Genomic DNA, 12,845 nt, shown 5'->3' with positions numbered 1-12,845 from the left:
TTGTATTAAGTATTTAAGCCTACGCTGCTCACCGGTATGATAAATTTGTAGTTGACCTCTGCACAGCTGCGGTCGCGTTTCCGCGGTGTGCTTTCGGTCGCCGTTATACAAGAGACATGGGAGTGGGCGCGATTATCGAATACAATAAATTTATGCACACGCGATGATATATTATAGAATATTATAATATTATATACAGACGAAAACGTGTTTTTTTGACATCAGTCCAAATTTTTCGGACGCGCGCGGAAACGGATTTGTTCTCCTTTTTTCGCCTCCTCCCCACCACCTCCACCACCACCTTACACACACACACACACACACACACACACACACACACACACACACACTCACACACTACAGGCACGGGACCACCGACAGTTTTTTTTTCGTCTATTTGGAACCATCACACATGGAGGTATACACATTACACGCCACAGCCGTAGCCGTATAAAATTGCAACTGTATTGCTACAGCCTACATCAGTAGGTATGTTCGGTATAGCAATGACCACTGCTCGCCAAAATTAACTTACCTATCTACCTACCTAAACACTATTCCGCATTCGCATTTACCTACATTTTATAGGTACCTACTTACTTATAATATCATAATATGCGTTTTGAACAAGCGCACGCGCTGTATAGCGCGTGTGACTATATATATTTTTTATACAACATACATGTACACACAACACACGCGAACCTATTGTAATCGAGCACGAAGGTGACCTTCGTCGTATAAGGCATACACCTCCTTTACTATTCGTTCGTGTACACACGAGTATGTATATACTATTCGTGCATACAGGGTGTGGGCCACGGTGTTTTCCAGTGCACGTGTTTACAGCTATAATATACCACACGATATATATTGCATACCCGGTATATACCATACGAGTAAACGAGTTATGCGTATAAACAAGCGCCGCATAAAACCGAAAAAACGCTATGGTCCACTCAATATATAACATACATAATAATATTATATTATATTTATATACAGGTACCTCCTAGATAGTCCGGTCTATCTGCATCTCCGGACACTGCAGTGCACACGGATTATTATATTATAGATAGTAATATAATATTACGCGATGCACTGCACATCGAATGCTGATGTTAGGTACTATTAGGCATAGCTGGTAGGTATATGTTACGTATATCGGTAGAGAAAAAAAATTTAAAACATAAATCGAGAAAGTAAAGTACCTTTATTTGATACGCTAAAAATAATTAAGTTGACGTTTCATTATTTTTTAGAATGATAATTTTACTCGTTCCCAACCTGAATAATATGCGGCCATCACGCATGTTGCAAATTATGATAGGCGATAAGTGCCTCAAGGGTCGTCATTAACAGAGGTCAGAGAACAGTGTTTTTTTTTCATCTCGTTATAAAGCGAAACGTCCCCTAACGGACACTTCTCAATAGCGGATGTTTTCTTGAGAACCGACTACAAACTTTCTACAATCCGAACCTTCTGAATAGCGGACAAAATTGTTTTGTAGGTTATAGGTATGTCCTAGGATCTTAAAAAGTGTGTATGATTTTTAGGGATTGCATACAAGAACTTTATACATCCCTAATCACTGTAAATAATATGATCGGACAAAACTTGAAATACCCATATACGATATACATACTGGTTGGAGCAAACAATATTATGTTTACAAAATAATTTATATAGTTTATATATTTGGAACTACGCATTAAGTGACAATAGTTTGTAAAACTCGAACACCAGACGGTTTCGTTTCCGAAAGAAAACTTGCCTGGAAGTCACGGGAATATCGATCCGCTTATCGCACAGCACACACACAGACACACACGGAAACTATATAAATACAATACTATACGCGAAGCACCGTTCTATGTCACGCCACTTTGTTTTGTTTATTGTTGACAAACGGAATAATATAGTCACGTAGACATGCGAGGGCCCTTCAAATCGAAAATAAAAGTAAATCTCGTTTAATGATAATTTATTAAGCAATTTAGAAAATAAATAGTTTTGTTTTTTTTTCTATTTTGACATCGTTAAAAACGTTTCGTATAGTATCCGAGAAAAATGCGTAGGTGGTTTATATTCGCGACGGTTAAAGGAAAACAAATTAATGATCGAAATACCAAATACCTACACACCACTATTACGCAACATCGGTTACCTAGGTATATAAAATAAAACGCTGAAAACGTTTTGCTTTAGGTACCCTGTCTGTACATAATATGCACCGTTCAGAAAAAACGTAGAATGTACCTAGATACAATATTATAATACACATTATAATTCCATTCCATCAGCGTACATCTTTTGTGTAAAATCTTTTTGAAATTTTATTTTAACGTGTTATTGTGTTAAAATAAATCGAAATTAAGTGTACTTGTGTGCTTGATAGAAGTGTTTTTTGTATTATATAATTATTAAATTACGTTTTCGTCGCACATTCTGTGGTGTACATAAATTGCCTAGATTTTACTCCTCGTTTTCATGGTCACTTAAATATTACATCGTACCACCTTGTTATGACTTATGAATCATTTAATTTAAGTACTAACCTGTTATTATTATGTTATTACTTTATTACTGTAATTGTGCTAAGTACTAATAATTTGCATTTGCAGTATTCGCAAAGCGATAAATATTTATGTAACGTAACTGGCAAAAACATGAACAAATATTCTTGTTCTGTTCCTATAATGGCTCTTAAAAATTATTTGTTATTTTATTTCAAGATTTTTCCCCGAATTTTTATATTGAAAACTAACAAGTAGTTATAAATTGTCACTATATTAAAAATATAAAGTCCTACAAAACTCATCTCAAAACTTAGCTTCAAAAGTTCATACAATATATACTTTTGTAGTTCTGAGTTTAATTCGATTTCATTTTTGTGATTACAAAAACAAACAACTGTATGATACACAAAGTATGGATATAATATGTATATTTACAATGGTTTTCAAATAATTAAAAAGGAAACCTTTCGAAAAATATTACTTTCCTTACATAAATATTTTAGTCGTGGAAATTACATTTTATGTTTTCATATTTGTTTTTTACGTCATCGTATCATTTCAATACTCGCGGTTCGACTATTTCTTTCACAAATCTCGTTCGTTTCTCACAGTTTTGTTTCTGCAAACTAATTCGTATTAATATTCTCTTTTGAACCTACTACTTAGTTTTATATAATATAATAATAATATTAAAATGGTCATACTCACTGTCTCGTCACCAACGACGCGAGTAACGATTATATTATTATGTTATACACTATTGCGTATACATGTATTTTTTTCCCTTACAACTCGGCAGAGATTATAACGTCCGACGATTACAGTAGAATTTATTCACGAACAATTATTCACAGGTAATGCTATTATTTACTACAGCCTTACACATTTTTATTGCTTATCACTTATCTGTTATCACATATATTATGTCGAAACGCCACACTCTATATTTTACTGCAGCAGTATTAATAATATTACCAATAATACATAATATAATTGTCTTACGCACAATGAGTAGGTACATAGTTGATATTATATAGCATACGCGATACGCCGATTTGATTCGTTTTTCCCGACAAGTTAAATAATTACGAGTGAATAGGTGAACAGTTCGAGCGGCAGCTCTGCCAAACCAATTTTTCATAGACAATAAATGTAACATAATTATATAATATATTATATAAATTTCGGTACACATTGCAGTGTACCTACTACCTATTACACGGAAGGAAGTATCAGATTCAGGATTACCTGAAACCGTGACTTTTGGTATTCCGAGAGAAAATTGCAGTCGTCGGCGATTCGATTCATTATAAAGATTTTTTAACAAAAAATAGGTTGGTAAATTTTTCGCGTCACACTATTCACAGCTGTTGATTTTCATTTAAACAATTAAACATTGATATTGGATTGTATTAATACCGTGGCAGAATATACGATATTATATACAACTCGGGTGACTGATATAGGTACTGCATAACGATACTCACACTGACTCAAAAATAGAATAGTTTATATGATTTATGATACTTGATGGTTTGAGTTTCGAAAATGCTTTAATAGTAACAAAGTCGATAGACCTGAATAACCACCACTAGCTAGTAATATCTAGTATGGGCTTTGGCATAACTTTATGAGTTAAAGATAAGTGGACTGTGAATCGACAAATAAACTTGTTACGAGAATTCAAATCAACCTTCATAATATTGTTTCCTTAAGTGGGATACAGGACTCAGAATACCTTACCTACCTTTACTGGCTATACTAATTAGTTAAGATGACCATACGTGTACTGTTTAGACGTTTAGTACTATTATACATTAAACATATTAATTCCTGTACTCGCAAAATACAATAAAATACAACAAAAAACACGAAAGACCCAAAATATTTGGTGCATAGATGTATTTTCTTTCAATAATAAAAACAATAATGTATACTTCACAGTCCACACAAGTATAGCAAACGCAAATATATCAGTTATAGCTGATAATTTCTTAAAAAAAAAAAACGTGTATGAATCAACTTAAATGTATATAAGTATATAACTAATAGGCGCAACAAAAGAAAATCGTGGAACACGCCAAACGTCAAAAACTTAACAAACCGAAAACCCTTACTTCTAATGCGATACGCACAAAACGTACATCGGAGCAGAAACTACGCGTAATCGTCTCGGGTGCGTTACACGTGCAATTTTGAGGGGAACCAATTTTTTTTTTTATGTATCAAATTACCCAGAACTCTATACATTATACTGCAACGGTGGACGCAGTTTTTTTATAAATCGCGCTGCATAATATAACGTTTTTTTGCCGTTTTCATTTTACGCCTCACAACGATTTATATATTAACCCCGTGCGAACAGGAAAATATCCATAAGAACGTGCGACGCAAACACGTCGCGCGCTAAACGATCGCGCGAAACTATAATATAATATGTAAATTGCTGTGGCTTTACATATTATATATTATTATTATCTAAATATTGCCCTAGTACAATATTATATTATTATTTATTATAACGCAAGCCGCGTGGTTGCTGCAGCGCTATGAATATTATACTCGTTTATCGTACACACTTTTCCGTGTCTATCGTACCGTATCTCTAAATTATAAATTATAATTTATTAAATAAATACAATACGCATAACATACCGCGCACGACGACCCGTGGTTTGCGGCTGCGGGCACATCGCCGCCGCTGAGCTCGAGACTACTACGCAAAAACCCCGCTCGGCCCGTCGCGCGCTCAAACGCCGCCGCCCGATCGATGCGCGTCCATCCACACGGAGGTACGCAGTACACAATATGGCCGCGTCCTTGACATTGAACGAAATTCGTTTATTTCCCCTTCGTCTCGAACGTACACACACATATACATATATATAATTCGTGTATATGAGAGCACTATGCCATACTATATATATATATCACTCTCTCGATGTATAAATATTATATACAGAGAAACTTACATGTAACGAACTTCCGTTTAACAAAATGTTCTGTTAAACGAATTTTTGAGAACCAAACCAAATTAGAACCAAATGTATTTAATTCTATTTACCAAATTTCTCTACATGATACGAATATTTTTTTTGCCTAAGAGACTTGGTAGTATGGATCGATCATATGAATGGTATAATAATGGCCATCTAGACGTATAATACACTGCGTTTAAACTATTAAGTGTAGGTACAAGATGCGTCCGAAAACTACAGACTCGTCTGTAGACGTCAATTTTTGTTATTATTAATTCGTTCGTAAGCTACATACGTGTACGTATATATTTATTTATAAAATATTATTGTTGTTCTGTCATATTTTCAAATCGAACACTCCGTACCTACTGTATATAATATACAGTTGCATATTATAAAGGAACAGTCGTACAGAATGAACTAGGAGCTTAAACCACCCCTCTATAGATGTATAGCTAATCATATAACGTACAGTGAAAAATGTAATATTTGGCTAGTTTCATCCTATAAGACTACATTCACGCGCAGGGCCGGATTGGTATGTATCGGCCCATCGAGATTTTCACTTCTATAAGCGGCTCATTTACATATTAGGTGGCCCAAAATTACGTCTATAATTATTACGAGTTTATAGGTGGCCAATCGTATTTTAAACATGAATTTATTTTCACTCACACTCACACCACCGGCCCAAACTTTAAGCAGCCCACCGAGATTTTCTCAGTAGCTCGCCTAACCAATCCGCCAGCCTTGTTCACGCGTAGTACAGATGTGATGACATACGTCGTATATACGATAAAAAAAATTGGATTTCACCTATAATATATATATAATATATATACACATATTCCCCCCCCCATCTTCATATATGGGTAAAAACAAAATACAAGAGCTAAAACTTCCATCATATATGTATTAACTCTGGTGCCGACTGACATATTATATTCAAGACCTTCAAGACACGCAACAAAAAATCTACAAATACTGAAGTACACCGACATGATGGTGTCATGACATCGAATATACCTGCAAATATTAAATATTTTAATAATTATAACGTATAGACGATATTACACTATAGTTGTATACAAATAAATAAATAAGAATTAATGAATAATATGTTTTACAGTCGACACTCGACCAAAACAACAATGCCTACACTGCAAGACGCCTCCCATATAATCAAAATACCAAAAACTGCACGACATTATGCATAACTATGAATAATGTATAGTATAATTAATATTTAGGTATATATTATATATGATATATCCATACGATGGCATGAGAAAGTCCAATGTCACTTTTGGGTCAATCGTTTTGGAATAATTTTTTACCTTTAAGTCTTACCTTATATACAAGGTGATCTATACAAATATTATTATTTGTCACTCAATATTTCAAAAAATATCAACTTTTTTGAAGATATTTTTTTCTTATAATATTTGGTGTCATTGCAAAACACAATTTTTGAAAAAAAATTATATTTTTTATCGTTATCGTTTTTTAAGTAAGAACTTATTTACTTTTTTCAATGACAATTTTCAACAATACATAATCAATTTTCAATTTCATATTCCGAAGCAGAATATTTTTGAAGTATACCTAGTAAGTATATATACCTACTTATATAGGTATACGTAAAATTTAACTTCGAAAAGTAGTTAATTTTATAGTTATAATTTTATACCTATAAGTATTTAAACTTAAAAGTTATTATATATAATACTTTGTAGTTACTTATAACTTAACTACTCTTTCGAAGTTCAATTTTTAAGTATTGAACTATACATAAAAAATATTGTATATTGGAACATGAAATTAAAATTATGTTTTTATTTAAATAAGTAGGTAGAACACTTAAAAAATAATAAGGATTAAAAATTGTAAAAATATAATATTTTTTCAAAAATATTGTATTGAAATTACATTAAAATAATATTTTCAAAAAAGTTAAAGCTTTTCCAAATAATGACTGTATAGGTACTTAAATGTATTAACTTGTGACTTGTATAGGTACAATATAATAAATACCTATATGCCATTATGCCATATATATGGTAATATAGGTAAATAATAATTATACATATAATTATTTCCAATCGTTTTAACCTTAATGACACGTGGGGCGATGCGTTTGCTGTTTTGGTTTCAGTCTAAGGAACTAAAATGTATAATATTATCACTAAATTTGAATGACATGTTATCTCGCAGAAATATTCCGTTTCGACATCGGTATATATTAATATAGATTATAAGTACGTGCATCAAACCACGTAATGGCACCTATTTATTATATTTTCTACAAAACAAAGGTATTACATTATGAAAAAAAAGGCGCGTTTAGCCGCGACTTTTGTGCATTGTACATTTTTATATTTAGTGTATATTATTATAATATATATTTATTATTCAACGTCATATTAAATGCGCACGTAAACGTAAAAGGCCAAACCAGTCGAGGTCGCGATTTTTTGTTCGGTGTGATGTGTGAATGTGTATCCGAGTCTATATTATTCAGACGGCCGCGGTAATGTTATATATTTAGCTAATTTACTACATATATAAACGCGTGTTTGAGATAAAACGTGAACCCGCGATAGCAAATTTACAAAAAAAAAAAATTAGTCGACAAAATATTATATCATTTTATTTCATTTATTTCCACGAGGAAAAACAACAGCCGCTCACGGCCGCCGAACAGAAAAAAATGCGTAGGTACTATAGGTACCTATAATATTATAATTTATAACAATCTTCTCAAAACCCATAGCCCATAGGTATAATACTCAACGCGTGCGTTCTGCGTGTTTCTTGTCTCGGTTCTACAGCTCGTATCGTGTACTAGTGAAATTAATATAATATATAAATTTATATCAGAATTAACGTAATACCTACCTGCATGTATGTGTACAACGGCGTAATATGCGTAAAATTGGCGAGACAGCGACTGACGTTCGCTGGTGAGGGGGCCAGAACAGGTGTCTACTCTTTAGTCTACTATGACTACTATAATATTACTATCTACATACAAACCTTTAAATTGTTTAAGAAAAGTTATACTCCCTTATTATTTAATTCTTCTTGACTTTAGCTTTTGATGAAACGGTGAAGTATGCAATTTAAAACGTATAGAAATATAATATATATATACAATATTAGAGAAAACTCATTTTGTGTTAAAAAATTTGGAAATTTCGGAATTCGAATACTTACTTATATATTACATAAATAAGGTATACCATTGCACTGCAGTGTAAAGTGTAACTGTGTAAATGAACCGATTGGGATCATCGTTAATCAATTTTTCGATAAAAACCTAAACATAAATACAATCCTAAATAGAATAATAATATATTACCTATATTATATTATAAATACTTTTTATAATAGGTATATTATAGGGTACTAATAGTATAGACTATATAGGCAGTTCAGATCTAATAACAATAGTATAGCGTCTATCCGTTAAGAGGTTGTCAGCGCACTATTTGTTTTCTCTCTTTGACCCACGCGCAACATAGACAAAACGCATTTACGCAGAATCGTTTTTTCTATGTTTCCAAGTAAACTTAGAGTAAAATAACCCATAACAAAAAAGATAGAGAATAATATTTTTGAGGGAATATTATATCGATTTTAGATTTTATTGTTATTTGACTTTGCATTTGAGTTTCAAAATAAACAAAAAAATGTTGTAAATTTAAATGATGTTTAAATTGTTTTGAAACAACATTTAGAGAAATCGACATAACATTTCCTCAAAAATATTATTCTCTATCTTTTTTGTAATGGGTGATTTTACTCTAAGATCACTTAAAAACATAGAAAAAACGATTCTGCTCAAATACGTTTTGTCTATGTTGCGCGTGGGCCAGAGAGAGAAAACCAATAGTGCGCTGACTCCTCTTAAGAGGACGCCACACCCGCACGCGTTGTCTCCGTCTTACAAGTGCGTAACATAGCAAATTGTACGCTCAGCAGAACACGTGTAGCTCCGTTAGTTAAAAAATTAGAGTGAATTGACCTATTATCAAATTTAGAAGTAAGAATATTATTTAGTGAACCTCGTTGGTTTTTTTTTATATTTTAATTTTAAAACAAGTTATCAGTATTTTAAAATGCACAAACAATACGTGTTCTGCTTAGCGTACAATTTGCTGTGTTACGCACTTGTAAGAAGTAAGACGGAGACAACACATGCCAGTGTGGCGTCCACTTAAGTACAAATTGTCTATTAAATTCATTTTTAATGGTATGAAAGTTATATATACCTATATAATCTATGTATTATATATTTATATTATAGTTGTCGATTATAAATCATTTAGATTTCTGTTAACGCGTGCCGATTTGTCTTATAAATACATATTAATAGAATATTATAGTAATTACACGTAGTTCAACCACTAACCGCAGTCCGTAGCTATAACAATATTATGGTACCTGACACCTATAATGCACGTAGCCCGTAGGTACCTATATTATACGTCGTATAACATTTTATGATGTTGGACTATAATAGGTAGGCATTAGGCGTTGCTTATAGGTGCAGCGGGTCGGCAATCCGCAGATTATATAGGTACGTCGCACATAATATTGAAATCATTATTCAAAACGTTGACAAATTTTACGGCATGGAATCCGTACCGAAGAATGTACTCTTTAGACAATGTTGTTATTTGTCGTAACCGAATACTTACCGCACGGTAAGTGTTAATTATATTAATTGATCTGCAACGTCGATAGCCATCGTTACAAGTTTATGATAACCGTGCACACCGCGCCGCACGAGGCGTAATAATATTATAATATGATCAATGTACGACCTCAATGTCCTTAATACAATAAAATCTCGTGAACTATTTGCATTAATACGATTAATTAAATAACAATATGATATATAATATAAGTTAAAATATAATATTAATTATTATAATACATAGGTACCTATAGTCGTAAGTCGACAAGTCTTGCGATTTACTTATTTCATTTAAAATACCATCATCTGCCATCTGCAGTGGTACGAATTTGAATTCCTTATTTAACACTGTTCAGGTTTGTACCATCCACCACCGCCGATCATGTTTTGAATGTCATAATTTATGACTTATTTATAGTGCTTTTGTGTCGATAATTGTAGATGATACATTATTATTATAATATTCATTCGAACGATTATATTATATTAAGTATTCTATCAAGCCAATTTTAATTTTTCACAGATTGTAGGTACTGCATGTAATAATTATTTGAATGATACTCGCTGAGGTAATTGATAGTAGTTGAGTAATTTAATTTCAACAAACAAATAGTTACAATTGTCATGTATAACTATATAAGCGTGTTTAGTGAATTACTCGCGAATTGGATGTCGTTAAAAAAATTGCGCGTCTAAACCGGTTTCGACTGCACCTGCAGTTTCGGTGTGTTCTGAAGTTGTCGACGAGTCGAGTGCGTCATGCAAATTGCAAATTGTGTAATGAAGTTTACAATGTTGAACAGCAATCGTTAATTAATAATTAAAAATGTTACGCGAGATAAATAGACAAATAGTGTTATAATAATAATAACGAAAACAATATATAATATATTGTATTTAGACGCGAAGTATACAATATATATGCAAAACATTTTAAAGTTCGAGACGATGAGCTATAGTTAGATACACTTCTTTTTTAATTTTATCTTCAATAGAAAATAAATTATAATACACAATGGACGTTTTAATTGCTACGGGCATGGACCCAAAAAATGTAAACTATATATATTTTATATATATCAAACAAATTCTTATTTTTAACTCATATCTGCGCAAAAATTCTCCCCCCGAGTGCAAAATCTAATAAATTTAAGTCATAATACAATTAATTATTAAATAATCATGTTATATTTATCATAAATCCCTACTCCCTACTATGCATTTTGGCATATTCTTAGAGATTACCCCAAAATTATTGTATATACCTTACCTGTTGGCTATAATCTAAACAAAGCACGCCTATCCGAAAATATTATTGGCATTTTAACACGAAACATTGTATGTATCGGTAATGTTATAATATTATTAACAAAATGTCACGACAATAATAAATATATAAAACGCACATTGCATATAAAATAAACTGCATACAGAACATATTTATCGTATATTGTCATTTGTCATTACAGTAAATAATATCATTATAACACGTATCATTGTTCTCTTAACTTAAAACATTTTCTATTAATGCTGTAATAAAGCTTAAATTTATCAAATCAGATGATAGGTATAGCTACAAAAAATAAAAATTAATCATTTTAAACTATTTTAAACGGTTTAAATGTATGTACAATATAATGTTTATGTAGGTCTGTAAAGATATTGTACAGTTATACACTACCTATTATTTATTCGTTTTGAAATCTGATTTTACGATTTCTGTTGGATTCAAATTTAGACTAAATGAATCACGTGAAAGTCAGTGTGGGTTTAAGCACTTTAGAGAGTATATTATAGTTTGTCACAAGTCTCGTATCACTCGAAGTATCTCTATAATATAAAACTGTGATACACTGATACATCAATAGAATATTTAAATCCTGTTTTTTCAACAGTCAAGTGTAAGAAAATTTCAAATAAAATTTCAAATTCATAAATTTCTTATAGATAACTGTTAAGAAAATCGCATTTAGATATATTGATTTGACACGGAGACAATTAGGGTGATACTTTTGACCTTTGGGACGCGCTGTATAAGAAATTATAATTATTATAGTTATCAATTAATAATTATTATACTATATATTAAAGACACAATAAATAGTGACTACGAAATAAAGAGACGTGAAAAAATTATGTTTAACGAGTTTCACGTTTAATATAATATTTATTACTTGGTATAGGTATACAATATACATATATATAATTAGTAATGCAAATTTATAGTAATTATGGATCTAAGAAATATCATTAATTTATTAATTAACACGTATATATAAATCGAAGTATATTGTATAGAAAAATAAGAAAGACGGAGAAAAGAATTGGAGAAATTTTAGATTACTGCAGTTTAACCTATGGGTATTTGTTATGTGTATTCAGGTATTAATGTATTATAATATATAATATTATACACGTTCTTTCCAGCGTGCGTCGCGATGACTAAACATAAAATTATAAATAATATGATTATGATATACGGTGGAAACACAATTAAAGTGAGTGCCGTAATGTAGAAAACATTATTATTGACCCCTTTGCTCCTTGATAGACTTAGTTTCTATTGATGAATACGATTAAATCGAATTTAATCAATATAGTCAATATACTTTTATATCCTTGGACCACGTGCAGTCAGCACCACA

General features: G+C 31.6%; 1 protein-coding gene across 2 annotated transcripts in view; it reads right to left on the bottom strand.

The window, feature by feature from the left end:
* LOC132949073 (protein monoglycylase TTLL8-like) overlaps positions 1-3,328 on the bottom strand; it is a 30,447-nt gene extending 27,119 nt beyond the window's left edge. Inside the window, exon 1 of one of the 2 annotated variants that reach the window (XM_061019845.1) lies at positions 3,229-3,328. The gene's annotated coding sequence lies outside the window, so the exon portion shown is untranslated. Of the gene's footprint in view, positions 1-32; positions 212-3,228 lie in introns of those variants that run through there. The other variant, XM_061019844.1, reaches the window with a different exon arrangement.
* Positions 3,329-12,845: the final 9,517 nt, after the last annotated feature.

The sequence above is a fragment of the Metopolophium dirhodum genome, chromosome 7 (genome assembly GCF_019925205.1).
Source record: "Metopolophium dirhodum isolate CAU chromosome 7, ASM1992520v1, whole genome shotgun sequence".
NCBI classification, from domain to species: domain Eukaryota; kingdom Metazoa; phylum Arthropoda; class Insecta; order Hemiptera; family Aphididae; genus Metopolophium; species Metopolophium dirhodum.
Note: the sequence above shows the minus strand (reverse complement) of the source record. Positions and strands in the feature narration are given on the sequence as shown.